Genomic DNA, 13186 nt, shown 5'->3' with positions numbered 1-13186 from the left:
CACAGCTGATCTCTGTTTTCCTCTGCCACAGGCAAGCGCTGTAGCCTCTGAGTTCCACTTGCATGATGCCCAAGGCCACCTTGCCTGCTGCTCTGACCTGGCTCTGCATTCCATTTATCCAGCTCAAACATAACGCTCTTTCTTGCTCTCAAAATTAAAATTAATATTTGGTACAAATGAGAAGGCATGTTATTAGCACCAGACTTTGCATGAAGCAGGAGAGGGAATGAAATCTTGCGATTTCAATGAGGATCAACTGGGCAAGCTTGAGGCCATATTCCTGCACTTCAGGTCATCCCATTGACTTTCCTTATTTTCACCTTGTGTCAGGTTTCTTTTGTTTTGTTTTATTTTGCAATTTCAATTCTTCTGTTTCTTTTCTGTCTCTTTGTTTCCCTTTCTTTCCTGATTTTAGGGATTTCAAAGGGAATAATTTGGGCAAGTTTTGGTCCTTTTCCCTGTACTACATTTCATATTAGTACAATTGGTTGTAGTCACTCCATTTCAAATTTTTGGGATTTTTCAATTTCAGTTTTGATTGACCATATCTCTTTTTTGGAGTGTTTGTTCATCTCTGTCCTCTGATTTCAAGATTTCATTCCCTTTCTTGAAAGGAAGAAGCTCTGAAAGACAATGAACAGAAAGAGAAATTATGTTGAAGTTTTGAAGTATCATAAAGTTTGATAACTATGCCTTCCTTTCTTTTTCTAGATATTTATTTTTATTAGAAATCGAATTTTCAGTGTAACTAACGTTGTTGTTTTTCTGAATGTTGTCCCTTCCTATTCTTATTTTTTCCCTGTATATTTTTAACTAGTTTTTATATTCTTTCATCAATATTTTTTTCTTTTATAAAAGAAAGTCTCAGATGTGTGCACTCTGATAGGTAAAGAGGGAAGCATAACATTTTTGAGACCTCTGCCTTATTGTAAGGAGTTTTGTGAGGTCATCATGGATTTAGCAGTTTGAAAGGGAACAGAACTGATACATAGAAAAATTTTTGAGAGAATGATGTTCATGTGAGATAGCACTTACTTTCAATCTAATATATAATACATTTATTCTGCACATAACACACAGTTGTATCTGAACACAGGGGATTCACCAAACCTTAGAATTTGAATTGGAAACAGCCTGAGATATACATCAGTTACATACAAGACCATTTTATATCCAGATGAGATGTGTCACCCTGCAGAGGGAGCCATTGTGTTATCAAGCCAAACAAGACTCTTACATTTTTATTGACGGAATTTGACTTTTTTTGCATGTGTGTTCTTGTTAGGTCACTGGTTTTGTTTGTTTGTTTTATAGTGAGCTTGGATGGACGATTACAGATTTAATTTTCTTCAGTCTTTGCTACACTTTGCAGAAACTCATCACTTAAACCACTTGTCCTACCTAGAGATGACAATTACATGCTCAGTGCTTTCTCTACAAAGGAAACAAGATAGGAAAAGAGGTTCATCCTGTTCCAGAGTAGCATGGACAATGCTTAATTTGTATAAAATGCAGAATATCTTACAAGGGTACAAACTGTCCAAGCATTATATGTGGCTTTAGACTGATCTGTGCAAATGGGAGCAGAACTCTGCTAAGGAAAAGAGAACAGAGTTTATTTTCATGGGGAAGAAGACTTACTGTCAGGGACATTCTGATGTAACATGTACAGAAAAGGGATGGTTTTTATGGATCAGAATTTAATTTGTTGATGATTCTAATTTTAATTATACTGTACCCCGCCATTGCTAGGCTCCCCCCAAATCAGGAAGCTGCACTCCTGGTTGTTCTTTGCCAGTCTGCTAAGGTGACTGTGCCTGGCATTGCCTCAGATGTTGGCAGTAGACACATGCTGAATTACAATTATGTTAGACAGTTCCTCTTGGGAAACTAAAGCTGTTCCATTTGTGTTGTATGTGGGCTGAACTGGAAGACATACAGCTAAGAGATTTTTAATTCCAAATAGAGGTTCAAGTGATGTTTTATGCTGCAGCACCTTACTAACTGAAAGTTAACACTCTACGTCATACTGTCAGATTGCAGTGTTCAGTTAAAAAAGTTACTTTGCTTTCTTCCTAAGTAAATGTGCCACCAAATTAGGAACCCCACCCATTTCAGAACAATACAAGTCTGAAAAACATAGCAAGCAATTTTCACCATGCCTTTGTTTGTGGCACTTTTTCCTTTATTTTGGAGCCATTCAACACCTATGAGCACAATGTATCTGTGATCTGCAGGACTTTCTGTGTTATGACAGAAGTGTCTTTCTTAGAGTCAGTGTATGTCCAAGAGAGCTTCTATTCTTTTTACAAACATTATTTGCTCTAGTAAACTCAAATGCTGTGTTGCCTAGAAATAATTTTCCTATATTTTCTGGCTTATCCTTGTTCTTTTCCCAGTCCTCCTAAAGTTGTTTTTATAACCTTTTTGAAGTGGTCTCCACCGGCTCTTGTATACCCCTTTTTAGATAATACCGGAGAGTTATCTCCTCATTGCATTTTTCCCTTCTTAAGAAAAGAGAACATGCTTTAATTTTAAAACTTAATAATTTTTCCCAAACAGGTAGTGTTTTCAATCCAGAGTTTTCAAATGTGTCTAAATTTTGGTCAGGTCATAATGAGACTTAGTGACTTATAATATATTTCCCAGTTATACTTCCCAAATATAACTTGCCTAAAAATTAAGGAGAGGGATTTCTAATATTTTCTTACACTGAAGAATATATATTAAAGATTTTAAAAGTATGCTGGGGGAAGAGGAAGTACCAGCAGGATGGGGAGGCCAAAGCCAGGAATCAATATCACTGCTGCAAACTGTTCATCGTATTCCCTTCTTACCCAGTGAAGCACATGGTTCTCCTGGTTCCCTTTCTCCACTGAGTCACTTTCTGGCCCAGCTAAAATTAATTACTCATAAAGGCAGAATAAAGGGGTTTTTTCCACATCCTTCTTGGACTGTACTTCAATTTATTGTATAAACATGGAAACCTCTTAACAGCAGTTTCACATTCCTGTAAAACCCTATGCTAGTACTTTAGTAAGTTTTGGCTTTATTTTCTCCTTAGCCCATAAATGTCTTTCTAGGTCAGCCATCTCTAGGCTACTTTGAATGGCCTTGGGAAAATATGACCATGCAAGCAAAACCTCTTGTCTTGGGTGCTTCAAGATGAGCTCATGATGATGCTCCTTCCCACTGCATGTCTGGAAGGCCTGGAAATAAAGGCAGTATTTTACTGACAGATCTGATAGATAGAAACTGCCTGCACTGATTTGAATGAAATTACAGTGGTGTTCTGTCAAACCTGAGTGGTACAGACAATTATTTTACTCAATCCTTTGTTGCCCAAGCAGGCTGGTAGGAAGAACCAGCAAAGCTCTGGTCTCACCTAGTTCCCACAGAGGGGCTTGGGTATCGACTATCTACACAGTATTTTTGTAAAGTAGCAGTATTACTAAACAGAGTATTGGCTCACTTTGTCACTACAATTTCATTCTTAAAAAGCCAGCAAACCAACCAAACAAGCATGACTCTAGAGAGCCTTTCAGCTCATCTTGGAGCAGCTACATACATTTGATTAAATACCAGATTCTGAGAATTCCATTGCATGTATTGACTAAAAACTACGGATGGCAATGCTCATCAAAAATGCATGGCCTCAAGCTGCTCCACTAGGGTGCAGGTGTTCTGTAGGTCCTGTATCAAATTTATCATACCTGTGGATGTCTTGAATATCCTGAAGCATCTCAGATGCCAACAGGCATCTCTATGGGTGCAAAAGCCTGGAGAATTAGATCTCTGCTGCCTTCAATTAAAACCTATACATTTATCTCATACCTGAGCTCATACCACAAATTTTATGGTATATGGGTGTCAGAGTGTGGGCTTGAATTTTCCTCCACCTGGCTTTTAAAACAATGAGTCAGTCATATCACTTTGTGAGTTTTATAAAGGGCTTCTCTTTCCTTTCTTCCACTTACTTTCTTTCTTGAGCAGAATATTATGAACTTCACCTGGACACTTTCCTTCTCAGGCAGCTAATCAACTACCATGCAGGGTATCATATGTAATAATGCTTTATCCAGATGCCTGATCTGGCCCAGTTTTTTACAATTATCAGGTGGCTACCCAGCTCAAAGCAAGCCATTGTCTGGAATGTGCTCTGTGTGTGTATCGTGATTGTTGCTGGTTTCTCCTGTGAGTTTGATACTAAGGAATGCAGTTCCATTAAATGGTGTAATTTCCTTGGAATAGTATTCTCTGACTGAAAAGCATTGCATTGAAATATTTTTGGCTAGCACTACTTGAGAAGAATGTGACAAACAGAGGTCTTTCAGTCTTTTTTATAAATAAAAAGTCTTTAAACATGTTTATGCCATCCCAAGTCAGTAGGGATTTTTTTTTCATTTCAAAGTGAGCAGCTGCTGAAGTATTATGGGCTTCAGCAGGAGATATTTAATGCTAGTATAAAAGTAGCACTAGAGATGGAAGGAAACTGTTGAGAATATTACTCCTGAAACTATGTTCTAACTGAAATAGCTTTCCTTAGGAACATATAATTAACTTGAAAAAAACAATTCTAATTTCTCCAAAATGAGTAAAGCACTGTTAAAAAATTTTGTTCTTGAGAATCTTTCAAGTCCAGCGCTGTTTGTTCCTTCATACTTGTGGTAGTGTTCTGAATGTTAAACAGTTTTCAGCTTGGTTTTATCAGTTTGTTGGCAACTGGTGAAAAGGAGATGCAGAATGCTGCCAAATCAAGATTGTAGTAATTTGCATGCATTTAGCATTCTGGGGAAACTAACTGCATGAGATGCAAGGTGAAAGGGACCCCAACATAAAGGTTCTCCAGTAGAATATACTTTGCATCCCAAAACATTGGGTGTCTGTATGGCTTCTCCATCACTGTACTACCTGATCACCCCAAATTATCCTCACATTTCTCTGCAGCAGGACAGTACAAAATCTCATACAAATAACCAAGCTGAAGACAGGCCCCACAGGAAAGTCCGTAGCAGCAGGAGTATATTTCTGTAGTTTAGTGAACCCTCCAACTCATGAAAAGACAATCACTACAATAGAGATCTGAACCACTTCTCTTACCAGGCAAGAAGATATTCTTACTGCTGCTAACAAAGAAGAAGAAATCAGTTCTTGATCAGAGCACCACAGGGGGGTGATTTTTCTGATGCAGTAAGTTATTGTCTTCCATTAAATAACTTGTAATCCCAAACTTCAATATTACTTTCCTGAGCAGCTATTTTAGGTTTCAAGAACATTTGAAAGTTACATTTAATTCCAGTGCCTAATTATTTCTTTAATCTTCATTTTAAAAAGCTGTTGAGATACAGATCACAAAATGCTAACTATAAAATTTCCCAGGTCACTGCCTCTCTAGAATTCCTTTGCTGTTTCTAGAATGAGCAAAAATATTATGACTGCAAAATGGATTAAATATGCTAAAATATGTTTTTACTCCTACTGTCCTAGCAAACGTGAAGATCACAAGACATAATGATTTAGCAGACATTTTTCCATGGCTTGATCAACTACTGACTTAACAAATTAATTCCTTTCAAATACAATGTAATAGGAATGTTGAACATTTCTTTATATCAGCTAATGATTTAGTTTCAGGGGACACTGGTAGACATAATGGCTATCTTTTTTCCACAGTGCAGCATAAAACAAGCCATTATCAAAATTCAAACCTTTAAGATGCTGAACATATAAAAGCTGGCTTTGTCTGTCTTGGAGACAGACATTTACTTAATTCTGTGAAAACAGAGCACAGGGGTTGAATGCCTCCCCAGCTTGTTGTCATAGTCAGACTTCATCATCTGTCAGATTTCCCTAAAAGCACCCTTATGCTTGGCTATCAGTATTACACTACACCCCTAACAGCAGCAAGATTTGGCAACTCATTAGTAAGAGGAAAAATGTAAGTGCTTTGGGGATGAACACTTTGGTTTGTTTTTGTATTGTGCCCATCATGGTTAATGTTGACCCTAAGTATTTGAAAGCTGACATTACAAACCATGACATCTCTTATGGAAAGGAACAGTATTGGCATGCTCTTGCATTTATTATACATGAAATCTAGCTGAAGGAAATTTTGGCACCTGCAGTCACACCTCCAAATGGAAAAGAGATCCCCATGGAGACTGCTCAGACTGACCTTGGGTAATAAAACACCATTTCATGTTCATGGACATAAATCCAGCATGGAATTGTCTTGCTGGCAGTGCTAGTAGCACTGCTTCAGCTCATGCAGGCTTGATAAGCAGAAACGTTAAGAGGGAAAATAAATGTAGCGTAAAACAATGTGCTGCAAGTACTTGGATGAAGCAACCACCAAACAAAATCAAATAAGAGAGTGAAATCTGTCTGTAGCTGTAAAAAAGGTTTTGGCCTGGGCAAGGCCACAGGTGAGCAGTGAATTATGAAACATCAGAGCCATAGCTATGGCAGGGCAGATGGCATGTGCTACCTAGGAATTAGGGAGGCAGGTCTGTGGCAGAGAGCTGGGCAGGAGGCGAAAGCAGGGCAATCTTAGAGAATCTGTCAGGAATCTAAACCCACAGAAATAGCTTTCTTTTCCTGCCTCAGGCTATCTTTCTGAAAATGGGCTAACTGCTGATAGTGTAGATCCTTTACAGATGATATACAGAAGCTATGTTTTAGCTGCCGCTTTGCCAGAGATGTCACTCAGAAAACCCTGAAATCTGAACCAAAATTAAATAAGAAACTCTTTTTAACATGAGCTGAGTGGTGATTAGTTGCTACAGTTCAGTTTGCTGAGTCAGAGGAGAATATATCTCACGGGTCATTTGGTTGATATCAACAGTGCTTGCTCACCACAGAAAAGGCTGAAGTCAGTGGGAGATGGGTGAAGGCAGTGCCCAAACAATTATTTAACAGATTAAATTTCTTTGATCATATTTGGATTTTTTTTTTTAATGAAGTTAAACTTTTCCTCCTCCCTCTCTTTTGCATTGGTTTTGTCAGCTGCTGTTGTTTACAGGAAGCATTAGGAGAGAAGCAAAGCTACAGACCCAGCAGAGTTCCTCAAGGTCAGCTATTATGAGGCTGTTGTCTACAAACAACAATGTGCACACGCTGTCAAGGTCCACAGGCTTTTCATTCCCAGCAACTGCAATTTTCTGTTAGTGGTAATTGGGAAGTAAATCAGGGCTTTATGACATCCAGCCACTGAATCTGTGTTTCACTTCTATTCTCTTTGGTTTGCATGAGCACTGAGAAGCAGTTAGTATGATTTTCATATTAGCTCATCTTAATGCTTAAGAGTGCTTGCATATCACAAAGGATCACTGGAATTCAAGGACAGAAAAACTACACCACAGACAAAGAAATGCATGTTTTTGAGGCTTTAAACACAGTAACAATAAAACCAAATGAGAGAAAATTATATGAAATACTGTGGCCTGTCAGTGACCCTTTCAAGAGAACAAATTAATAAAGATTAAACTCAAAGTCACTTGTAATAGAAAGCTCAGACCCATGCTGGTCTGAGCAATCATTTTGCAATAACATTATGGAGAAGTAGGGCTGCCCTTTCCTGCACTCTCTAGAGATGAGCAGAGCTGGCCACAGGGCAACCCCAGGGTTAACTTTGATGCAACAATCTCACTTGGAAATGCTAAATTTGTGCCTGACTATGATGACACAGGAGACAGAATAAAAACTTCAAGTGTCAACACATGTCCATATGTCTGGGCCTCTAAGCATGTTTAGTGTGTAATTTACCCACAAAGAAAGCTATGAGTGCTCTGTCTTTGCTTCTGGCTCTGCAGATGGGCCTTTGCTTTTCTTTCACCATCACAGTCCTTTGGCAGTATGTGACCTCTGACTAGCAATGATAACACTTTGCTGGCATATGCTATCTGTAACACATGAGATAAAAACACATGGCTGTTTTTGGCTTTTGGGTGCAATGCTCCCAGCTCATTCCAGTACCTCCATTCCTATCAGCATTTATATTCATGTCAGTGCTTCCTCTTTGACACTAGCAGGAGTGCATACTGTCCTGGATTTCCTTCCCAAACTGCAAAATGTCAGAACAGACTTTGCTTTCAAACCATAGTTACCTTGAGCAGAGACAAAGCAACCATGGCAAGTTTAAGCTGTAAAGGAATATAATAAGTGAGGAGTGTCTTCAGTTAAGAAACTTAAATAACTTTTTTCCAGTCTTGATTGCCTCTTGCTACCCCCAAGGGCCATGATGAAACAGTTGTCTTCAAAGCCAAATTTGTGTTCTGGACTCATGCTGGGAGTTCAGCTTGTTAGATATGAGAAAATATTCTTCCAAAAGAATTACAGATTTTGCAGAGGTAAAAACTGGGACAGGTTCATACCTGATACAATTCCTTAAATACACACCAATGCTAGACCCACTGTTTAAAAAATGCCTACTGGAAGATCAATAAAAAAATCTGATTTTACATTTTTTTTCATACTAGTGTCAACCTATGGGTAGTCTGCATTGCACCCTATAGGGTCAACTTCAGCTACAAAAGACTAATGAAGATGCCTGTCTTTAGTTCAGGAAATGCATCTCCTGGTTTCAGTGACAAAGCAGCTAAAAATTTTACCTGTTTCTTCAGTCCTCACTGTGAAAGTATTCTGTGGGAGAGAGTTCTTGGCTTGGGCTTACAGCATTAAGAAACAGTGGTTTTTCCACTTTTTAATATTTTAAATATGTGGTGGAGGAGCATCCCTCAACTTATTTCTGTCAAGCAGAGGTGGCAGCTAAACCAAGAGGAATGGGCTGGCAGCTGTCAGAGGAGAGATGTTACACACAAGGCCTTCACAGGTAGCATTTTGCTGTCAGCTGCACCAGAGGTGTCATGGATTGAAGTGGCCTCCAGAGTGAATTCTCCTCCCTAAGCTAACTGGGCTGCTCAGCAGCATGGCTAAAATAAAATTTTGAAATCTTAAGTATGAAGTACTGTAAGCAGAGACCTACCTGGTTGCTCATGTTGTGAGAAGCAAAGGTGTCAGAAAGGAAAAAAATGGGACCCCGAGCTGGGGAAAGGGCCTGGAGAGACCATTTTGCCTCTCTTGCTGCTGCTGAGTGATCAGAAGGCAATTCAACAGCAACTGGTGGGTCCTTATTCGGGGGGGCTGAGGTAACTTAAACCCACCTGAGAGCTGTAGTGAAAGTATACTGCTTTATTGATTAAAACATAGGTGAAATAAAATTAGTATATTTTTGAGGACATTGGAAGTTCCTAATGCCATTCTTAGTTTAACAGCATTTGCAAACATGATTTGCAGCACACGTGGCTACTTAGTCACTGCCATACTTTGCTCTCTTCTTTCCTCTGAAACAAAAAACCTCTATAAAAACTGGGTTTATGGCCTCTTTTGTGGGCAGTCTTGGTGTGTTAGGAAAGCATGTTACAGTGAAAAAGGCAGAGAGGTTTTGGGCTTGCATATTTGTCCTCTGTAATTGAGTGTGGTGGGAGGCACAGAGCTGTCCAAGGACATGAGAGGCCAATTTCAGTGACAGATTTTTGAATATATCTTAGCATAAAAAATTTCATTATCATTATCAAAACAGCTCTGTCTCTCAGAAATATTTAAGTCCATAAGAGCTGCAAGCTTACAAGTGCAATGTTTAGGAAGGGGAGAAAAGGAAATGTTGCTTGAAGGTTTCGTTAATGTGCAGAGCTGTTTAATTAATTAGTGCTGGTATCTATTATCTATTTATCAACCTGACAGCTGCTTCCCTCATCTCCATCCCACTGTTTGTTGACACCCCATTTGCTTCTTCATTTCTGGAGAATGGAACATTAAGGCAGTAAAAACTGGTGTAAAATGTGACTGGTATGGGGATAGTGTAAATGAAATCTTTCATTGATTTTTCTTGAAAGGGAAGGTGACCCTACTCTGTGTGAAGCTGTAACCATGGCAGCAGATCTAGTCACTGGGAAAAAATGATGCTGCTTTTATAGTGGGAGATGGAAATGGACATTTGAGCTGAATGTTTTCTAGCTCATGACTGGGAGCTGGAGACCTTTTCATTTGATAGGCTTTGACTTTGAAAATAGATTATGCTACTCTGTTTCTTGCAGAAAAGATGTCAGTGGGAAGAGACCACATTTGGTAATTGGGCTACACCAACACACAGAACTGAGGGACACTTGCATCAGAAGAAAGCCAAATCCCTGATGATAGTTTCCAGTAGCAGGTGTCAGGGACACAACAGTTGATATGTAGGGATCAACTGTTACTTAGATAAAGAGTCTTTACATCATTGGCTGCATAAAGGCACCTTTAAGCATTGATAAATGACTGTATGTAACCAGGAATTCAGGCCATAACAGCTATGGCACCCTGTAAATCTCTGAAGTCCTTTACAAAGAGGCAATTGTCCTTATTTCCTGGGAAAGGAGGCAGCAGGAATATTGAGCCAGCAAGGTCAGCTTGCTTGCCTAAGGCTGAAGAGAAAAATCTGCACTAAAGCTAGTGCTGGGAAGCATGGTCTTCAAGTCTGTGCTCAGAGCGTTTCAGATCCTACACCACTTGCCCCCACAGCTGCCAGAGTGCAGTCCCAAGCTGTGCACCATGTGGTTAATTAGAGACCTCTGCCCTTCTTCCTAGTTACATAAAGAAACGTTGGCTTGGACTCCAGAAACAGAAACTTGTTCCACAGCAGCATTTTGATTCAAAACTAGTTTTGTAATCCCTGCTGTGCTACAGAACCGTGGTAAAATTAAAAACACTTGGTCTTCTAAGGCCAGTTAAGAGAGACAGAGAGAGACACTTACATACAAACTGCTGCTTCTGCTTTTTTGGATGGCTGTACCTCCATAGACAAATTCTCTGCAGTAATACACATCCAATTGGAACTCAGAGGAAAGAAGAGAAAACAATAAGCAACTTCAAATGTACCATTGAAAATCCACCAGCATCAGGAATTCTGCCCGCTGACAGAGCCAGACATGCTGCATGCTTTACCCTGTATGCTTTTTTATACAATATCTAAGGGTTCCCTTGTGAAATCCAAATATCTGATCCCAAACTTCCTTACCAGCTGTACAAAAGGCTGTGGCCTTCTTTGGAGACACATCAGGCACAAGACTTGCTGCAGAGGCCACTCACATTTCCAGTGGAGCTGTTAAGAAATCTGTTTCTCAGGTGGTGACTCTTTTTGCTCAGAAACAGAGACACCCCCCAGGGTTTCTATCTACAGCACTGCCCCCCTGGCCAAGCTAAGTGGGAAAGCAACTGTAAGCAGGCAATTAAGGGAAAGGGAATTCACTTCAGTAGGCACAAAGGAATGTAAGAGTCTTCAAAAAAGATTGGTTTGAGGATAATGATCAAAGGAGAGAATCAGAGGTCAGGAAAAAAGGCAAGTGTGAAGGCTAGAGAATCAGAGGGTGGGAGAAAAAGGAATTAAAAAATATAGCAAACACTTTCATGATCTTGCTTGAAGATTTCAAAGGAGGAGAAGGATCACACTTCCTTCAGTGCTGGGTAGTTGCTGAAAGATTTCACTCAGATCCTCAGAAGATGCATTTTCCATCTTGACAGCTAAAAAATAATTGTTCAGGCTGACTGGCAAGCCTCTTTTTCAATAGACTAATCTGCTGTTGGAATTTCTCTGACACCAATTTTTTTGAGTAGAAATTGGAAGAGAAACAAAAGAGACAAAAAAAGCAGATCTCTCTGCTTCCCTTTTTTCCACCTCATAACTAATTCTGATGCTGTGTAGGGAGTGTATGTGAATATATATCCATAACAGAAGATGGGAAAGGGTAAAGGGAAAACTGGCCACAGAAAGACAGGAAAAAGAGAAAATAGCAGAACAGAATACTCAGTGGCAGGAGAACATCCACATAATACAGCAAATTAGAGGACACGAGAAGAAAATAAAGGGGGAAATAGGGAAAATGCTGATGCAGATCAACAGATTTAGGATAGAAAATAGCAGATACAGATATAAGCAGTTAGTGGATGCATAAGGTGAAGCAAGATTTTTGTCCCAAACTTCTATTTGGGCAGTAGATAAAACTTCAAATATTCTCTCAGGTTTAGCAAACAGTTTAAAAAAACCCTGTAACAAATACCTTTCAAATAAAAGCTTTAATGAATGTCTGTTGGTTGTTTTTCATAACCTAAGCAAAACTAGCAAAGCATATTTCTAAATGACTAAAGAAAAAATTGAAAAAATTGTTGAAAGTCCTTTGCAAGATCAACTTTGTGTGATTCAGATTAGCATATTGAAAAGGCATAATCATACTCCCAGCAGGAGATGAAAATGTCCATTTTTGCAGAAATATTTGATTTTTGCTGTATTGTGTTCAGTTGCATATTATGCAACATTATGTCAGGTGTTTTTTAATTGTGAAGCCACATAATATGAAATACCTTCTAGTGGCATGTGGTACCTGCATATTATTTATAAAATCCTCCTTTCACTTGGGAAAGGTGATATTAGTAACACACTGGAGGAGTTGCTTCAGTGCTGAGAGCTCAGAGTAGACAGCTGAAAATCTGTCCTCTCCTCCCTTAATTCTGCCTTCCCCTTTCTTCTCTGCTTCAGTGTTAGGGTTTCAAAATGCCAGGCAGAATATTCAGCAGCTAATAGGTGCAAGGATGAGCAAAATAAAATAACTAGGATCAGTGGGAGCAAGCGAACCTTATTCTGTCAGGAAAGATGTGAGTAGATGTATTAGTAGACAAAATAATGTTTGGTTGTGGATTAGGTGTACTGCCCTGAACTCACTGCAGTCATTTAGGTGAAAAAAAATATAAAAGTTAAAAACAGGCCACTGGCAGAAGGGAGGTTTTATTTTTCCCCAGGGCAAACTAGAAAATTCCCACATACCTTCCTATAACTTGTTCTATAAGTTCTATAACTTCCTTTCTGTGACTGGGAGAACATCTAAATGGAAATGTTTTCATGGCAGGTATAATAAAAAAGTGGCTACTACCACTTTTTTAGTTTCATCTGACACCTCTGGGTACCAGTGGAGATCAACCAATAAAAATTACTTGTTCAAAGACAAGTCATAAATTAATTAGATTGTCCTACTGGATGTCTGTCATCCTTGATTAAAAAAGACACCCCTCAAGATGTCATAGCCGAAAAGCAGGAACCACCCAAAAATTCCACTATGCAACAAAACACCTTGGGATCCATTCTACTAAGTCAGTAAAA

The sequence above is a fragment of the Agelaius tricolor genome, unplaced genomic scaffold (assembly GCF_023055355.1).
Source record: "Agelaius tricolor isolate 1412-34295 unplaced genomic scaffold, bAgeTri1.0.p SCAF_1, whole genome shotgun sequence".
NCBI classification, from domain to species: Eukaryota; Metazoa; Chordata; class Aves; order Passeriformes; family Icteridae; genus Agelaius; species Agelaius tricolor.
This window is presented reverse-complemented; position numbering follows the sequence as displayed.